The sequence below is a fragment of the Xenopus laevis genome, chromosome 5L (genome assembly GCF_017654675.1).
Source record: "Xenopus laevis strain J_2021 chromosome 5L, Xenopus_laevis_v10.1, whole genome shotgun sequence".
Lineage (NCBI taxonomy): Eukaryota > Metazoa > Chordata > Amphibia > Anura > Pipidae > Xenopus > Xenopus laevis.
The window spans coordinates 119,623,011-119,644,166 of NC_054379.1; positions in this window are offsets into that span (position 1 = coordinate 119,623,011).

Sequence of the window (21,156 nt, forward strand, 5' to 3'; positions counted from 1 at the left end):
TAAATATTACTATAATAGAAGGATATACAAGTCAGCACACACTCCTCCACTCCGTAGGTGCACGTTCCGATAGTGGCCACAATCCACTCAGTACAGCGAAAATCTCGATAATGGACAGCACCTTTTTATGTGAATAAAAAGCCTTTATTGTTACATGGCTACGACCAACGATATAGTAAAGTTTCGAGCCACGTCCTGGCTCTTTGTCAAACTTTGACAAAGAGCCAGGACATGGCTTGAAGCGTTACTGTATCGTTGGTCGTAGCCATGTAACAATAAAGGCTTTTTATTCACATAAAAAGGTGCTGTCCATTATCGAAATATTACTATAATGCTCATTTTTAAAAAACATTTTCTGAAGTGACTCAATAAAGTTATAAATGTGTCACAGGACTATGGATTTTGAATTAATGTGGGCTTTCCCTTGATATAGACTTTAGTTTTTCCCTTGATATAGACTTTAGTTTCATATCTTAGTGGAAAGAATTAAGAAGTATAACTATTCACTTTTGTCAGATTTAGAAAGATAAATAATTTATTTTTCCAAACCAGCATAAAAGTCGACCATTCCTAATTTCTTTGTCTCAGTTATTACCTAAAATGGTCTTCCTGAATAGAATAATTAAAGTGGCTGCAGTGAGGCTTCCTTGTACTGGGAAATGTTTTTTCAACTAGTATTCCTATTACATAGAACGAAGATAAATTGCCCTTAAAAAAATTATAGATGTAAATCTATCCTCAGAAAATTGCTCATTTAAGGTAGATAATTAACTCTAAAAGGACATAGGAAAACAAAACAACAGTAAATTCTGTATGCAATTCATCGTTTTCCTTTGCCTCTGGCTATTTTCTTTTACGTGCTACGGTAGCCTAAATTTCCCGAATGTGATGCACTCCCCACTCCCTAAATGCCATGGGTCTAACTGGATAGTGTATTGGTTACCTGTTTGTGTGATGTCAAGACTGCAATGTATAGGGCATCAGACTATGTTAAAAACAATTCACAGTCAAACTTATTCACATACAGTATACGGAATATAACTATGTTCAATTCAATTGATTTTCAAAAGTCATTTCTCAAATTAAACTCTCTGCAAAACTATGTTTGTGAGGTAGTTCAAATTCCAAAATTATTTAGCTTGTATTGAATAAAGGTGTATGTTGATCCCAGAGATTTATAAATATATAGTTATGAGCAGGCTAAAGAAGCAAATGTATTTTTGTAGATTATAGGGAGACTATAATCTACTGTGGCATAACTCAAGGAAATGATAAGGACAAGTAAAACTTATGTTTCATGCTTATTGAACAACAAGAAGGCTGCCGGTTGAACATCTCTCTCTACTGTTTCACAATACAATGCATGCTTTGTATGTCTATCTATATTCTCACCTCCCCCCCAAGAAGCCCCTCTTATGCAGACAGACTAGGTTAAAGCGGCAGTACACCTCTTTTTCAACATTAGTTCAACAAATAGGACAAGTGCTGAACATACTTTTTGCCTATAATGTTCACATAAAAATCCATCCTCCATATGTTATAAAAGGCACTAAGTTTACACAGGAGCAGTAACCCATAGCAACTAATAGGATCTTTGCTTTAAGGGCAGAGACACACGCTCAGATTCAGGGAGATTTAAGGTGGCCATAGACGCAAAGATCTGCTCGTTTGTTGACATACGAGCGGATCTTTTCCCGATATGCCATTAACGAGCATGGCTATATCGGGGGTAATCTGATTGTTCGGCCGTATGGCCGAACAATCTGATTACGATGTGCCATGGCCTCCGGTGGGATCGGTCGGATCAAAATCAAACCTGACCGATCGACCAAACGACCGATCTCCGCCGGACGAAAGCTGTCGGCACTCCCCACACACGATCCGAAAATCGTACGAATCGAGGATAGGATCTGTGTGTCTACGGCCACCTATATGGCCACCTATATCTGTTGAACTAAAAACTGAGTCCATGTTTGGTCATTGCCAAGTAGGTAATTATAGTGCCAGTGCACAGATAATCCCATGAATAATGGACTCTTGTTTATCTGTAAACCAAAACATTGGTTGAAGGGAGGGGGATGTGCACTGGTAATCTAATCTGCCCAAAAGGACCAAATATGGAGTAGCTTCAGTTTCCCGGTTGGCCATGTTGTGTTCAAGGAATACCAAAAACAATATGTTCAACACAAGCTCTATTTATTCAAGTCATGCTTAAAAGTGGTATACTTCTTCTCGAAATGCCCTAAGCGACCAAGCCTATAACCAGCCCTCACACAACAGCAATGGTTGGCAGACTGTGCCAATTCTATATTACCTTAGGCAAGTGACTTCATTTACCTGTGCCTATGTCATATAATTATAATTTTGCTACAGAAATTCTTATCATTTTATTGCATAGCAAAATGAATTACAGCTATTATAAATGTTTAAGCAATATCAGTTATCTGTGTGTTAATACCAGCAAACCATCTTATATTTGCATATTGCCAATGTGAAGTCCATGTTGTTTTTGCCCTAATCTTCACATTGCTATTTGCAGCTCTTCTTCTTAATCCTGCTTTTGTATGTTGCGTATAATCCATTCTCTGTGTAAATGTGCCATTTGGGATTTGTAGTTTCATTTCCCAGGCCAAATATACAAGTACTTTTGTCTGGTAATTTGTAGGTAAAGAACTGTAAATAATCTTGCATGCTTAATTCTGTATAGGAACTGCAATGGTGTGAAGATAATTGCCCCATCCTTAGGGTTAATTAAACTCTTAATTGGTTTACTTTTACTATCAGCTGTTATGTTCACACCAGATAATACAAAGGCAATCTGAAGCGGAAAATTCATTTGTACTTCATTATCATATCAGAGGACAGATAAAAGAAAAAGCTTTTTATGGAAGAAGAATGACTGTTAGTACGGCAGGTACCCAGTTTACAAATCACCATAGGGAATCCATGGCTCACTTCATAATGCTGACAGCTGTTCTGTTACATTTATAGGCACCATACCACTTGCGTGACAATTTCCACTTATCAATAAGTACAATATCACTTAGAAAGCCATAATTAAACAAGAATTTTAAACAATTTAGCTGCATGTCTAAAGTTGTTGCCCATTCTAATATATTCTGATATGTGTATACTCTATTTTCTCTCTTTCTTCTCCTGGAAGGAAAAGTATCAGGCTGAATATGCCAACAACACTCACTTTTTTGTTTGAAAGAAGCAAAAGGATGAATTCAAGTCTCAGTTGAAGAGCTGAATTTTGGATACCTGTACATTCCCACCCACTAATATTGCAAGCTCGAAAGTGTACTTGACTTTTTGCTTCTGTGTTTCTTAACATGTAGACCATAACTGTTAATATTTATTTATTGCACTTATTGCTTTGTGCAATTATAAAAATATACAGCACTGTCTATACAAGAAGCACTATACAAATAAATACAAACAGAATAAAAACACACCAACAACATTAGTTTTTAGTTTTCTAAACTATGAGCATTGTTGGTCTTTCCGAATGGGAAAGCACAGCTAAGAGTGTACGTTACTTAACTCTTACTTTTAATAGTATTTTCCAAAAGCCACTTCTGCCCCAAATGCTGATCAAAGAGAAAATGTAATTGTGCAATCACAATTAACTGACATTTGGCAATTATTCAAGAGCAATTATCTATTTGACTGCTGTGAAAGCAGCTATGCTGAAAGTGCTTGGAAAATATTTAATGTAAGAGGTTGGTATAAATGATAAAATATAAACTGAATTGTACCAGGTAAAAAAGTATAAGTATCTTGCCCTACTCTGGCCCCCAAATCCTACTCAAGCCTGGTGCAAGAAGGAGCTAATGCTTAAGTTGTGATATTTTTTGATAAACTGTGGCAAAAATTTGCAGCGGAAAAATTTGCCATGAGAAAATGCCCAGAAGAAAAAAATGCCCATTGACTTTGATGCATTAGAACAAAAAAGTCACGATAAGAAAAAACTCCCATTGACTTTAATGCATTATGACAAAAGTCCGGCATAAGAAAAAACACCCATTGACATTAATGCATTCGGACAAAAAAAAGTCGCCATAAGAAAAAATGCCCATTGACTGACGCAATTGGAGCAAGAAAAATTTCGCACTCTTAAAAACGCCATTGACTTCAATGTTGACTTCAGTTTTTGCTTTCAGGAATTTCTTCGCAGTTTTCGCAAATGGTTTGTTTCCTATACAATTGCTTATACAGGTATAGGATACCTTATCCGGAAACCTGATATCCAGAAAGCTCAGAATTACGGAATTGCTGTCTCCCATAGACTTCATTTTATCCAAATGATCCAAATTTTTAAAAATGATTTCCTTTTTCTCTATAATAATAAAACAGTAGCTTGTACTTGTTCCCAACTAAGATACAAGTAATCCTTATTGAAAGCAAAACCAGCCTATTGGGTTTATTTAATGTTTAAATGAATTTCTAGTAGACTTAAGACATGAAGACCCAAATTACGGAAAGATCCGTTATCCGTAAAACCCCAGGTCCCGAGCATTCTGGATAACAGGTCCCATACCTGTACAATAATTAAAATTCCTTATACATATGACATGCCCTTCTTAATTCTTTGATTCTCTAGTCCCAATGTCCCCCTTAAAAAATGTTGGGCACTTTTAACCATTTAGCATCCGAGAGAACTACACCAATTGGTAATACATTTTTAAAAATGCTTAAAGCTATCAAAAGTTTGGGAGCCAGTATAATAGTGGATAGCTTGTAGAGTGTTTGAGCCTTTATTCTACAAGGATATAGACACCAAACATGATCAAGAAGATAGTTGCATAATGGTCTGAACCAAAAATATGATCAATATAATGGAAGGACACATTCATTTTACTTCTATATCCAACAATATCAATGAGAAATAAGCCACTACTTGTCACCAAGCACACCAAATGTCAGGCAACATAATGAGCAGCAGAAGAAATTCCAAGATTTGTAACAAAGAAAGCTTGCACACAATAATTCTTACACCAACACTATCAGTGTGTATACAGGAGTATAATTGTACTTGGAGTATGCAAAAGAGTGTACATATGTTTGTCTTATAATATAATACATAAACTGGCAACTGTAATTTCAAAGTAGACCTGGGGCAATGGCACATGGGGCCACCTCTGGTGTTTTTTAAGTGCCTTGTTTTTTAGTGGCCTGAAAATGTGCACTAAAGCAGCCCCCATAGACTTGGAATGGAAATTGTCTGACAAGCACTGATGTAAGCACTTGCCAGGCCATTGTAGTTTACTATCACATGAGAAGTGCTTACTCCAGTGCTCATCATTTACACCAGGGATCCCCAACCAGTAGCTTGTGAGCAACATGTTGCTCTCCAACCCCTTGGATGTTGCTCCCAGTAGCCTCAAACCAGGAGTTTATTTTTAAATTCCAGGCTTGGAGGCAAGTTTTAGTTGCCTAAAAACCAGTGTACTGCCGAACATAGAGCCACAATGTTGGTTGACAATCCACATACGAGCTACTAAATGGCCAATAACAGAACTTATTTGGCACCCCATTTTTCATACTTGTGTTGCTCCCCAACTCCTTTAACTTCTGAATGTTGCTCACGGGTTCTAAAGGTTGGGGATCCCTGATTTACACTGAAGTTTATGGGGTGTGACTTTCAATTGCCCTAAAGGACAAGCAAAAGGGCTGTTCTGAAACTACTCTACAAGTTTCCCTATAGAATGTGCCTTCCCTTCTGCATGTAATGATGTTATTAGAGAAGAAGTAGAAATTGAGGTGCAAGTAGGTAGCATATAAAGTTCTATGGTTGGAAAGCAAAGAATAAATTTGGCACCTGTTACTGCCCCAACATTTTTTTTTAAATCACTCTGCCTAGTATACAGTTCATAAAAAGTGTGGTGAGGGAGCATTTACTGTATTAATGATACATCTGTGTGCTCTTATTTTAACATTGTACTATGTACGACTCTATGTTATTTTAATACCATATATGTAAATGTACTACTGTATAATAATTACCATTTATCATACTTAAAACAATATAAGTACAGAAGCAAGAGTGTATTATAAGTTTATAAACATTAAATATAAAGGATTTTATATATGATCGCAAATACGTAATATGAACAAGTGTATCACATTATTAATGGCTGAAGAATTAAACAAGTCCATCAAGGTAAATATTGTTATATACATAATTTGCACACACACACACACAAAATAGATCTAATAGAGATTATCAAAGCTAATTTCAAAGTTAGAAATTCATCCCTTTTCTTATGCTATTTGAAGACCTATTTCAGCCCTGTGTTCAGTTCACATACAAGTAATGATTAATGAACCGTAGAGAATAACATACTCAGTAATCATAAATTATTAGACTCATGTCATATTAAGCAGATTTTCTTTTATGATTTTCTAATTTAAAATGTTCTTTTGCATTTTTAAAGACCACAAAAAAATCTAATTGTTCCTTGGAAGACACAATCTGATTCTCAGTGTTACTGTTTATTAAATGTTATTATATTCCCAACGTAATTATAAAAACAGTAATTCAATTGAAAAACCTCTACAGTTTCAGCAGTTCTTGCTTTATATTGTGGTAGATAAATGACCACAAGAAAACTTCACAGAATTAGCGTTTACACTTAATCTGGCAACAAACTATAATTTGATTGGTTAAAAAATTAATTTGTTGCACTTCTGCCCTTGTGCTGCTGTATAATGAAAATTTATATCTAGGGCACAGACATCTGGGGACAATCTGACAGCTTTGGGGCTGCATGAAAGATTAGTCCATAGTGACCCCTGTCAGCATTTCCTCATGGACTGGATACCCGAAACCCAACAGGAGCCATACATTTTTTCTACAACAGGCTTTCATTTTAGGGAGGTTAATGACACTGTAAATCTCATGGTCTGCTTCAGAGCCATCATCTGAATAATAAAGCGCTCAGTGATTGGTCCAAGTAGCATATGGAATATTTTGTCAGTGGTTCGCTCCTAGAATGGCATGTTGTTTCAAGGCCATAACTAAAAAATATATTCTGCAAATAAAATACAAAAAGTTATATGTACACATATTTTTACACTTATTTGAAAAAATTACTAAACAGTGATCTATCAATGTAAACACAATAAATTCCTATGATTTTTATAAATATATTCTTGTATATCTGGCTTAACTGTGAAAAAATATGATATGCGCGCTGAATAATGCATGGTTGCTAGGGTCATTTGGACCCTAGCAACCAAATTGCTGTAACTGCTGAATAACTCAAAAAAACTACAAATAATAATAAATGAAAACCAATTATAAAACTGTCTCAGAATACCACCCTTTGCATCATACAAAATGTTTTTAAAGGTGAACAAACCATTTTAAGGGCCCCACCTCAATTAGCCACAAAATGCTTTAACTTCCCCAACCCTTAGCTAGGAGCCAGTGCAACTCCATTATACTTACTTACTTACTATGTAGGCACCCATAGGGTAAACGTGTCCCCTATGGCTTTAATTCCCTAAACTTCTTCATTTCCCCAGTTGTTGGGCAGAGACCCATGTTGCTAGAAGTGATTTGCATAGTTGTGTTATTGGCCAGGAGGCGCTGTGATCACATCCTGTCACACTTGGTATAGTGAGAGAGAAGGGGTGGGTCTGGGCTCTTTGGCTGCTGGATGCTGATCCAGCTGAGCATACCCTGGGTACTGCAAGGCCCAGTGGAGCCATGTGAGCCCCCCTAGAGGGACCAGTACATCTAAAGAGATAAGTCGGGGAGCAGGGACCCTGTAAATGAGGCAAGTGAGTGGCAGGGATATATCTGTTATAGACTCTCTAGGAGTGTGAGATAGAGAGTACAGATAGTAAGAGCAGCTTGGCTCCAACTAGGAGGGATAGCAAGGAGGTAGCTCTCCTCTAAGGCAAGATTGGCCTGTAGTATAGGGACTGTAGTATAGGGACACAGCCTTATAGGGATTAGGTCTAGTGATTTCCCTGATCCCTGTGTGAGCATCCAGGTCCATGTGTTGAGATCATAAGGGTGCCTCTATCCAGGTGGACGCTATCGCCTCAGGGAGTTCCACTGTGCTGTCTCTGGAGGAAATTCCCCAGCATCTACTCTACCTCTGTAGCGTTTGTGTGAGCGAGGTGTGCCTATATATGCTGCCAATGCCTCTGTACTGATGTAAGTAAACCTGTGGATCATTTGTCTCGGACGAATAAAAGTTATTCTGTTATACTGCAAGAACCTCCTGGCGCCCATTTATTCCTATTTTTACTGCACAGTAGCCTGAGAGTTGTAGTTGCACTACACCATTCCTGAAATCTTCCATTTAGCGAAGGCCCTAGCCTGGGGTGTTTGAGTCACATGTTACACATGCTCTTAGCACTAGCTGGGCATTAACCCATTTTTAGTCTGCTTAGCCAAGTTAGCGTTACACTTACACTAAAGAAGTTCAGCAATAAATAACGTAAAGGGATTCTGTCATGATTTTTTGATGTAGTTTTTATTTCTAAATTACACTGTTTACAATGCAAATAAGTCCCTCTACAATCTAAAATTTAATTCATGTACCAGCAAGTTTATTTCTTTTTAAGTTGTAATATTGGTGTGTAGGCAGCCATCTCAGGTCATTTTGCCTGGTCATGTACTTTTCAGAAAGAGCCAGGGACTTTAGGATGGAACTACTTTCTGGCAGGCTGTTGTTTCTCCTACTCAATGTAACTGAATGTGTCGCAGTGGGACCTGGATTTTACTATTTAGTGCTGTTCTTATATCTACCAGGCAGCTGTAAGGAGCTGCTATCTGGTTATCTTCCCATTGTTTTGTTGTTAGGCTGCTGGGGGGGGGGGGGGTGGAGGGAGGGGTGATATCATTCCAACTTGCAGTACAGCAGTAAAGCGTGACTAAAGTTTATCAGAGTACAAGTCACATGACTGGGGGCAGCTGGGAAACTGACAATATGTCTAGCCCCATGTCATATTTCAAAATTAAATATAAATAAATCTGTTTCATCTTTTGAGAAATGGATTTCAGTGCAGACTTCTGCTGTAGCAGCACTATTAACTGATGCATTTTGAAAAATAATTTTTTCCCATGACAGTATCCCTTTAATAACTATTTCAGGATTGGTCATACATTGAAAATGCACTAATATTTTTTTAAGGAGAACATGCAGATGCTTGTGTTATATATAATACAATTCTAGTCCATTATTGTGCAATATTTGGCAAAAACAATTTAATGAGTGTAAATATTTTGGTTCCAATTATAGAAGACAATGAAGCAAACCATTGCTACTGGATGGGTAATAGTGCAACGATGATCAGTCAGGCTTAGTCATAAGAGAGAAATGTGACTTGCTTGAAGCAGATGGCACTAAGGCCATTGTATAAGCCAGGAAATGGGTAAGAAATGCATTTTTGTCAGGAGTCTATACATATCTCTAATGGAAGCAGTTCCTATCCAGCTGTTCAATTCAGGCCCCTGTTTTTCAACAACAGTAAATTATTTTGGTTCTGCACCTCATTTTTATTTACACATTGGATTTATTGAGAAGAGCTTTGTTTTTAGTCAGAGGAAGAAAAGTGATAAATGTTTATTAGACTTTTCTACGCCATCCTAGCCTTACAATTATTAAGACTAACTTGACTTTCTTGTTTGTTTCTTGCTTGCACACTGTCTATAGGTAGGTATTGACGCTCTCAGTGCTACAAGCTACAGGTATGAAGGGAATGTCAAGGTCTCATTCTGGCTAGGACACCAGATGCATGATTGCTGGTATATTAAGCTTTTGTAAAGTGTACTGTACAGTTTGTACAGGCTGTCTCCACTTGTTCCAATCTTTTCATTTTCAAGACGTATATTATTTCAAATTCAGTTTTTATTAACATATTTTGGCTTTGTATCCTGAAAAATGGTTCATTCAGATGGCATTTCTCAATCAAGTAAAGTCTAACTGCATTTAAGATATGAACTTATTACCCTGGTTAGTTGTATCATTTTCCCTCTAAAATAGGAAACAGTATGGAAGCTCCAGATCATAGTAATAATATAAATATCAAGCCTAATAATGCTATCTGTACTGAATAATTAATAAAATGTACACACACAGAGCCATTATGTGAAAAGTGGCTCACAATATCATTTATTTGCACAGGAGGTTCAATATAGTAAAAATATATCAGTATTTGTGAGGGATGTACCGAATCCACTTTTTTGGATTCGCCCGAACCCCCTAATCCTTGGCGAAAGATTTGGCCGAATACCGAACCTAATCCGAATCCTAATTTGCATATGCAAATTAGGATTCGGATTCGGTTCGGTATTCGGCCGAATGGGAAGGGGAAAACATTTTTTACTTCCTTGCTTTGTGACAAAAAGTCACGTGATTTACCTCCCCACCCCTAATTTGCATATGCAAATTAGGATTCGGTTTGGACTGGCAGAAGGATTCGGCCGAATTCCGCTGAAAAAGGCCGAGTACTTGTTAAAAATAGGGGCAGGGCCGGCTGGTAGTTTAGAAATTGGGCTTTTTGTCTACCTTCGGTTTTTATTGTGCCTTGTGGAATAAATGGATGTGTCAAGGGAAAACCATTTGTCCAATGGCCACAGCAGCCATTTACAGTATATTATACATAATAATAATCATTATGCATAATTATCAGTGGACCTACTTGAGAATTCCTCAAACTGGATAATTAAAACAATAGAAGTCTATGGGAACCTTGAGTAACTCAAGGAGCATTTTCTTGGGTGTCAACACAAGAATTAATGTAAAAAAAAGCTGAGAAACAGTTTTCCAGATTTCTCAAAAAAAGGAAATATATAAGATTGTGATAAATCTGCCACTAATATATATTCATTAAAGTTTGAACACGTTTCCGCCAGCAGCATGGGATGGTAGGTTTTCAGTTGTCAGTGAAATGCTAACATTTGTAATTCAGAAACAGCAGGAGGGCCACAGGATACCCATGCCCACTCTACTAATATATTCTCACAGGATTATTTAAAGGTATACAAACCATTAATCAACATGACAAACTGATAGATTCAGAAATTTGGAGAGAAGAAACTATTTTTGTGTGATTGACTTGGTGTGTAGGGGACATAACCTCTGGTTAGAAATGGAAAATAAAATTAAGTAAATAATCTAGAGGTCAGAAAAAAATGAGTATTCCTTCATTAGTAGAATTCTGGCTGCTACTTATTTTGAACTAACTTTAATGCTCATTCTTTTGAAAATGTTTTATATAAAAGAGCATCCTTTATAGGTTAAGTTCAAACTATCATAAGAAATGTATGAATCAATGGTCAGTTTTTATAAATTCTTTAAAAGAGAAAAGGAAAACAAAGAATCCAATCCAATTATGTGAAATTCCTGACAAGCTATCAATAAGCAGGCATAAAGAAATATTAGCAGAGAACTCCTATAATTAGGCTACTTTAATATTTAGACCACTCCCAATATTTTTCTACTTGAAAATGCCGTTCTACGCATCCAAACCCCAGATCTGGCCAAACACTGGCCATTTTCCAATAGGTTTTTTATCTAAATTTCAGAACTGTCTCTAAAAATTAGAAACAGATCGAAGAATATCGCATAAAACAAATAATAAAATAAAGATGGGTATAAAACCTATTTGTCCTGTATTCATAAATTTGTGGATAAAGTTCTCCTGTTTATGTATATACAGTATATAAATAAATATATATTGTTTTTATACGCTGACAATGTTTAAGATATTTGAAATTGAGGTCAGTCTTTTTCATTGCCTTGGGAAATACTATGCTGCTCTGATTAACATAGGAATTGATGAGGGCAAAGCAATATTACTTCCTATGTAGCAGTGGTACTTGTCAACACTGCAGCCAAAATGATGAGAATCTGCACGACACTGGACTAACAGCCAGCAGGGATTAACAGTATGCGCTATACTAATATAAACACTCATGTCAGGAAAACACACTCCAACAAAAACATACGTAAAAATGAAAACATTTAAAAAAAAATACAAGTGAACAAATCCCAGCTAAACTGAATACAAACTGAAAGCTTTTTAAAAAAAAATAATACAACAGATAGATTGTTTATCAAACTACACTACCTATAATAATCAGACTAATACAAATGTTGTTTTTCGGGATGTGTGTTATTCCTTGCACCATAATGGGCAATAATAATGTTCCTCAAGTGGGTCTTTGTTCTTGTCAGATGGGCCTACAATGAATCTGATATAACACTGCAGCTCTTTTGAACAGGTTCTATGTTGCTTATATTGGTGGACATTATAGGCAACAGGCATGAAAACAAAATCCTTGATCTGAATTTCATACATTGTAGAATTATTTTTTATTGATCTATAGCAGGGATCCCCGACCTTTTAAACCCGTGAGCAACATTCAGAAGTAAAAGGAGTCGGGGAGCAACACATGCATGAAAAATGTTCTTGGGCTGCCAAATAAGTGCTGTGATTGGCTATTTGGTAGCCCCTTTGTGGATTATCAACCTACATTGAGGCTTTGTTTGGCAGTACATCTGTTTTTTATACAACCAAAACTTGTCTCCAAGCCTGGAATTCAAAAATAAGCAACTGCTTTGAGACCACTGAGAGCAAAATCCAAGGGGTTGGAGAGCAACATGTTGCTCACGAGCTACAAGTTGGGGATCATTGATCTATAGGAATACAGCTGATAATAGTAATAATAGCAGCATTTGCCTGCTTCAGTTTTGTTTCATGTTTTCCTTGATATCATACCACACCTTGCTGATCAGTAGACATGTCCCCTGAAAGTAGTTATAATACTATAAGAAGGAGACGTTAAAAAATTTAAAGCTAAATAGGCAGTGTAATATAATAACTACACTACAAACTGAGTGAGTAACCAGATGACGTAAGGGAAGACAAACCAATAGAAAAAATATGACATTTTTTAAGATTTTAGTAAAAGGAAGGCATCTTTGGAATTTAAATTATGCATGAGTCCTGCCTAGACTGCAAATATAATCTACGTTTAGTGGCTGAGGTGCAGGAAAATTGGGTGATTTTACCTGTTGAACATGGAATCATCAAAGCAGTTGACCCTAGATCCCCCTGAGTCAGAATTGTGATGATGCTCAACTCAAAAAAAGAACAACCAGCGAAACAACCAGAGCATATATGCCATGAATGCATGAATGATCTTTGGGAATTATTATGTTTAGTTTTGCCTTTTTTATCTATAAAAAAATTAGCTTTGAATTCCTACACATTCTCATGACTTTAGGTGGATTGGCTGTATCCTGTAGAATAGCTGCACCGCACTGACATATTGTCTACCTTTTTATTAAAAGGTATTATTATTATAAAGCGCCAACATATTCTGCAGCTCGGTATAATAAATGAGTGTAAACATGGTACACAGCATGGCAATTCTTCTAAAATTCTCTCCAACTTGTGTAATAAAAGGCACAGATTTTGCCCAGGTGCAGTAACCTATTACAACCAATGAGATGCAATATGTCTGTGAAGGTTCTCATTTATCCAGGTCATGGTATATCTATAGTAACAAGTCAAATCAACTGGACTTTTTCTCTTGAAAACCTTTTGATAATTATCTGACTTGCTTTCTCAGTTTATAATGACTAGCGAAAGTCTTCAAGAGATAACAAATACAGCAAGTCCAGTTGATTTGACCTATTACTATAAACCAGTGAGATGTTCGCTTGGTAGGGGGTGACCAGAAAATGCTAATTGGTTGCTATAGGCAATAACTACAAGAAACCTTTGTCATTATATTACATAAGACCCTCTGTGCAGTGCTATTCTTTATAAGAGTAGCTGGAATTCTAATATATTTGTTCCTCACAGCTATTTGGATTCCTATTAAAGTTTCATGCTGTGCATCTTTGAAATTCCAAATATTTTGGAGAAAATCTATTTTAATATAGAATCGCTGTAAGGTAAACAAATAAATATGTATTCTAAAAGAAGAAAATATGATAAGATGTAAGCTGCAGACTTGCAAAGACATAAACGCATTAAATAAACATTTCATTTGCATGTTCAAAAGTACTTTACAGAAAGCTTGCCAGAAACCTAATGGTGATGATATGTATCAAATTCTGCCACGGATCAGTTTTTCTATTTAAATTACACTGTGGCTGAAGTTTAACTATAAGGTATTAATGTAGGGATGACTAACTTCCTTCCCTCTAGATAATTTGAGCTATACTCTGTATCACTGATTAACTCCGACTTAGCAATAGATTTGCATTCCAACATTACAGGAAAGCAAGCAGCTAAATTCCCCAAACATGCAGCATATCAAAAGACTACCCTTAATGAATAGTTTCTTTTAGAGGTTTTTAACCATCATTTTGTATTCAGCTAAGGACCACAATATTGCACAATATAGGAATAAAAATGGCAAATTACATTACTTAAAGGGGAAATATCGTGAAAATGAAATTTAATCTAAGAAACTTTCAAAATACAATCAATTAAATATTCTTCATCGTTTCTGAAATAATCAAGTTTATGTTCACTATCCCTCTCTCAGCATCTGTTTCTCTTCATTCTGTCTTCACACAGCAGTTGGGTGTCAGATATTCATTGACAGTTAGATTCAACATATCTTATAGGGGGGCTTCCTTTCCTAGCAGATGAATTAGAGCTCACTCAAATAACTGATTTCACTACAAACAAAATCTAACAAAATAACTGCCTTTTGCACAAATTCTGCATGTAGAGAGACATGATGTCTGGTGATTTTAATAGTGAGCTCTAATACATCTTCTAGGCAAAAGGAACCCCCCTATAAGATATATTAGATCTAACTGTCAATAAATATCTGACACCCAACTGCTGCATGTAGACAGAATGAGGAGAAACAGATGCTGAGAGAGGGATAGTGAACAGATTATTTCAGAAACAGTACAGAATTTTTAACTGATTGTATTTAGAAAGTTTCTTTTTTCAGTATGCTGACACTTATATTAAATTTTCATTTTCACGATAGTTCCCCTTTAACGATGTAAATGTAATAAGCCCTGCACAGAATAACATACAGTATATGAGTTAAAGCTTTTAGGAGATTTAAGATTATTTTTATTAACCATTAATTTAGAATAAATGGAGTTATAAGTCAAAATTAAGCACAGCTTGAACTGATTATTAATGTTTTTTTGTTTTAATTAGACAAAAGCATTGCCTTTGTTATGGCTGCCATTTAAGCTTGTTTAAGTCGTTGATGGCAGATATGTTCCCATGCAAACCAGGTCTAAAGTGATGATAGTTAAACTTGATAGCTGCTTGTTTGCCTGGTGTGGAAAACCTTGTGAACTCTCATAGTTCTCTATTCATGAAAGACAAATCTCAGCGCGTGTGTACTAGTCACTTTAATGGTCGCCAGTTTGTTCTCAGGAACGCCTTTGATGTTCAAGCAATAGAAGAGATACAAGCTTTTAACCTTGTTAATTCTTTCTGTTTTAGCAGCACACAACAGATCAATAATCAGACATTTCTTGTTTGCATTTGCACCCATCCAGTGACATTATAAAACTCATTCATATAAATAGAGAAAATGAAGTTATTCCATTTCATATTAAATTGTTACATATTCTAATTTAGTCAAGATCTCATAGGGGGGATTCATTTAAATGGCCCTGTTACAGACATGGAAATTGAATAGGTTCTTAAGCGAATCGTAAAATAATCTTGGGATGGGTTTACTTACTGTATGATTGTTATAAGAAGCTGATACCACATATGTTTAGGCTATACATTGGCTTCCTACAGGTCTCCCTAATCTAGGCATCTTGTAGCTCCCCTTATCACTGTAACCCCGAAAAAATGAAAATATCTAACTGTATTAGTTACATTGTAAAAATCCTTCTTAATTTTTTCCAAATTACACAACAATAACCAAGCTCACAACTTCATAAAATCTTCAGTTGCTGGAGCAATACCAGGATACCGATCTATTATATCTAACCCCACATATCAGGTTTTTAAGGTTTTTAATTATCATTTAGAAAGGTTTAATTATGGTGAAAAGGTTGAACATGATAAATGTGTGTCTTTTTTTAACCTCATTTGCTATCCATATCGCTTTACCCATAGCATGCAGTTTATTTCTGCCCAAAGACCTATACTTTTTTACAACCCTGTCAATAATTTTATTTAAAGAAAAGGAAGAAGCGGATCTGCCAAATGCCGTCCTCAATTTTATAGGACAGTGAGCCATACATCTTGTGGCAGTAGATAGAAGGGTTGTTTAGAGGTAACAAATCTAATATTTTTGTAGCACAGATAAAGGATCTGTTATCCAGAAACCCATTATCCAGAAAGCTCAGAATAATGGGAAGGCCATAATCAAATAATTCACATTTTTAAAAATGATTTTGATTTTCTCTATAAATAATAAATCAGTATCTTCTGTTTGATACTAACTAAGATATAATTAATCCTTATCGGAGGCAAAGAAATCCTATTGGGTTTATTTAAGGGGCTGGCTCAATTTTAAGTTTACTTTTAATATGTTATAGAATGGTCAATTCTAAGCAACTATTCAAATCAATGCATGGTTTCTAGGGTAATTTGGACCCTAGCAACCAGATTGCTGAAAGCAAACTGGAAAGCTGCTGAATGAAAAGATAAATAACTGAAAAACCATAAATAATAAATAAAAATGTCTCAAATTGTCTCAGATTATCACTTTCTACATGATACTAAAAGCTAAGTCACAGGTGAACAACCTCTTTAAGACTTCTGAGGAAGTGGCCGGGAGCACGAAACGAGTAAAGTGGGCAGCCTACAATATGTTCTGGCCATGCCTTTACCATTTTTAATGATTTTTCAATAAATCTCTATTTTTTAACGGACGAATAATCGGCTCCTTTGGTGCTCCATTTTTATTTATATTTTCTATATGGAACCTGGCTTTGTGTGATTGCACTGTTTGTGCAGCACGCTAGAGCTGAACTCTGATTGGTAAGTGCTCCCACGTTTATTCATTGCTGACCTATTTAAGGCAGCCCAGTTTCCAGGGCTCCTTTAGTTGTGTGGGTCGAAGCTTTCTAAGGGGAGCATCTTTGCAGGTGCACCATCTAATATCCTCAGATTTTACAACAGGGGGTACTTTATTAGAATACACAAGTTTCAGTGAGTTATATGACAGAAATGACATCACTAAGCTCCAATCATAACCAATGACATAACTAAGTAAGGATATAATTAATAGGATATTCAAGGCTCGTGTGTATTTATAATCATATGCAATTCAATTTTGGAGATAAATCACAGTACTTAGATTAAATGAAAGATAGATAGATAGATAGATAGATACTGTCCATATTACTAGCACTATAAGAATTAAGATACTGTATAACTACATACAAACTAAATAGAAAAAAAAAAACACTGTAGTTGTTTAATGTTTTATTGTATAAGCAAAAAGGCTACATATATTATTTTACAAACTAGTGTTTTTTTAGACAACTTTAAAACATTGCTTGAAGCCTATTTTAAAATTCATTTTGTAGTCATATTACTAAAAGGTCGCTAATGATCCATTAAGAAAGGGGATTTTATATCCTACCCCAGTATACACATAAAGGTTCCCATGACAGAAGCCAAGAAATTTGGCATTGTATGTTCACTTATTATGTGAGTGTAGGCTATTGTTCTAGATATCACCCACTTTAAGGCTCTGAAAAGAACCCTGCTGTTTTCTTCAATAGACTTACAGGCAGGATGTCTGTGTTAAAGAAAAAGTGTTTTCCACCATGATCATCATGGCCTTATCTCAAATCCCTATCTACATTTTTTTACTGAAACGTCTGCATTTATGTTGCTGCATCTCTTTCAATGAAGGTGCATTTTAGATCAAGTGGCTTTATTTATATAAATGTTTGAATACCTTGACATGGTACTAGTTTTCATGCAGATGTCAAAGGTAAAATGTATATAGAATAATGTAGAGTATTTATGTAGAATCAATTTTATAGAATTTGTATATAGAATAAATTTGAAGGGATTATTAAGTGAGGTTTGTGATGATAACCCATCCTAAACTTATGTACAACAGTGTAATAGCAGTAATCTGTCTTTTTTTTACACTTTGAGGTGGATTTATCAAAATGTGAGATTTTCCTATTTTTTTCCCTAAGTGTATCGATCCGGGTGGTGAAAGTTAAAGTTCACAATTATTTTAAAAAAATTTGCCTTCTAGTCTCACATATATGTTGGGTTTTTGTTATTTAGTGGATTTACTTACCTAGTAATTGGTAGACTTTTTAAAACTCAAATATGATTTTTGATGATGGTAGTTTGAACCCAATTTTAGTCCTTGGAATACATTTTTTGGCATTGGACCATTTATTATTATATACCTAAGTATATCTCAGCTATTAAACACCATTTTAAAGCAAAATTTCAAAGTAGTGTCAGTTTAGTTAATGTCCAATTGATTACTGATAGATAATGAAGAAAATATGTATATTACAGAAATTAGTGGTGAACCCTACTTTAAACCAATTCATATTTGATAAGTAGAGAAGCCTAGTTAAGTGTTAGGGATTTAGCCAGAGAACATATTGGTTTCAGCAGACTATGGTAAAGTTAATTAAGGATGATTAATGGAGCATTTTGCTTCCAATGATATCTCTGACAGAACAAAGCTGTCCGAGGCTTGTCAAGCAGAATTTGAGTTGAATGAGTATTTATGTGATCAAATCTGAAGGGCTGCCTCTTGACAGAGCAAGGATTCATCAATCAATTGCACTGGCTTGCAGTGGTGGGAAATTGGTCTATCAGCATAGCTCTGCTCCCATCCCCCTTTTCTTCATTCAATCATGCCTTAGGCTACAATACATCTTTACCTCTGACCACCTAACGTAGTATCAGAGAAAAGTAAAAAGCGAGCGGTGAAACATTTATAATAGTAGTTACTTCTCTGCCGTACAGTTGCAATTGATTTGTTTGAGGCCAGAGAAGCAGTCCCTATGAAACGCAGAGAACATTTCATTTTCTTAATTAAATGCTCTTGCTTGCGTATGTGTTTGTAGTACATGTACTCTGACTGTTCGATACCAGTCACCACTCTTCACCATTTTTGTACTGCAGTATTTTTAAATCCATGCAATAAAAATGTGACTAAATAGAATTACAGACTTAAATCCATTCATTCCAGACTATGAGTAAAACATTTTCTTTTGGCCTTTCTGTGCTATAGAAAGTTTCCCATATCTGTTCATGTCTAATGTATGTGAGTATCTGAGAAACAGAAATGAGGGTACAATTAATTGGACTAACCAAGAACATCAGAAAAGGGGGACTTCAATTTTCATTACTTTGAACTATATTGCTTTTAAGAAAAATACCCCAAAACTGACATTATTGCCACAGAAATCTGAACTATAGTTCAGCTTCAAAATATTCTATTTATGTTTTATTTATTATATGTCATATAAAAACACTGATTTTATATCATATCATTTTTTACAATATCCAAACAGCATTGAATGGAGTTTGCCCTATACATTGACAAGATATTAAGTAGTACTGAACAGCTGGCTTATGTTTCAGTGGCAAGGACATTATTTAATAAGTGACTCAAGAAAGGCACACAGGCTTTGTGACATCTCCTCAGCGGAAATATACATATCTAATGCATCTTTAATGGCCATCGTTTAGGAAGCAGTATGCCTACTAGCCTATGAAGAGGTTTAAACAGAGGAATAGTTCTGGGCCAGAGGTCTCTGTTCACTTGACCTTAAGGCAGATTGTGGTGTGTTTGATCCAAGCTTCCTTAATCATTTCTTTTTCTTGTCTTGCCAGTGGGCTGAGCATGTTGTATGCATTCATGGGTGACACAAGCATAACAGGATTGTTGGGCCCTGCCCCTAAGCATGCAATCTAAAGGATATACATATATTTCATTATGTAAACCTTGTTTGTTAAATAATTATAAAACCCCCTGCTTGTTATAAATAATTCTAATGTGCAACTTGCCGGTGCTATACAAAACTAAATGATGATGATGATTTTTAATTGTAAGCTCTTTTGAACAATATCCTTTTTTTATTATCACCATGTGTTTATAAAGTGACAACATATTTCACAGTGCTGTAATATAAAGAGGTGTATACATTGAACATACAAGTTACATACAAAAAGCAACAGTAAAAAGGATATTGTTCAAAAATTGTAAGCCAGCTGTTCAGTACTACTTAATATCTTGTCAATGTATAGGGCAAACTCCATTCAATGCTGTTTGGATATTGTAAAAAATGATATGATATAAAATCAGTGTTTTTATATGACATATAATAAATAAAACATAAATAGAATATTTTGAAGCTGAACAATATCCTTTTTACTGTTGCTTTTTGTATGTAACTTGTATGTTCAATGTATACACCTCTTTATATTACAGCACTGTGAAATATGTTGTCACTTTATAAACACATGGTGATAATAATAATAACAACACAGGACATCAAACAAGGAAACCTATATGCAAGTATGTATGTATATTTTCATTTAAATAGGTACAAAACAATAATAGAACAGAAAGGAATAAATACAATAACAGAATTTAAATACATACATATATATATATATATATATATATATATATATATATATATATATATACTCAAAATGAAGTGCTATAAATGCTATACACATTTCCATGCATGTCATGCCCACTATATCCTTGCTGTCATCTTTTAATTTTTGCTGGTACTGGAGTCAGCAAAAAATGTGCAACCGCCTTTACAATTTTGAGTGGAACCTGTGTGAGATTAAATCTCAATTTGCCCCCCCCATTGGCAAATTATCTTTAATTTCAATTTACCACCCCCATCCGCATACAAACTTTTGGTGCTCTTCAGGGTCCATGAGGGAGGACAAGTGGGACTTTGGATCAGTTTTGTACTTTCTAGGTCTCTGTTAGGTGGAAATCCATGTGATTTTCTGCCAGCTCAACCTGAAAATGTGCAGGACTGTAATTCTGTTGCAAGAAATTCACATTTTTATTCTAAAAATAATTATTTAGAACTATTGGTATAATTATTAATTAAAATATTAGTTTATCCTTCCTTTGAATGAGTAAGTGATGTAAATCCAAAGTAAGAGATTATTACAAAGTTACAGTATTATATGAAAATGCATTTTTCTACC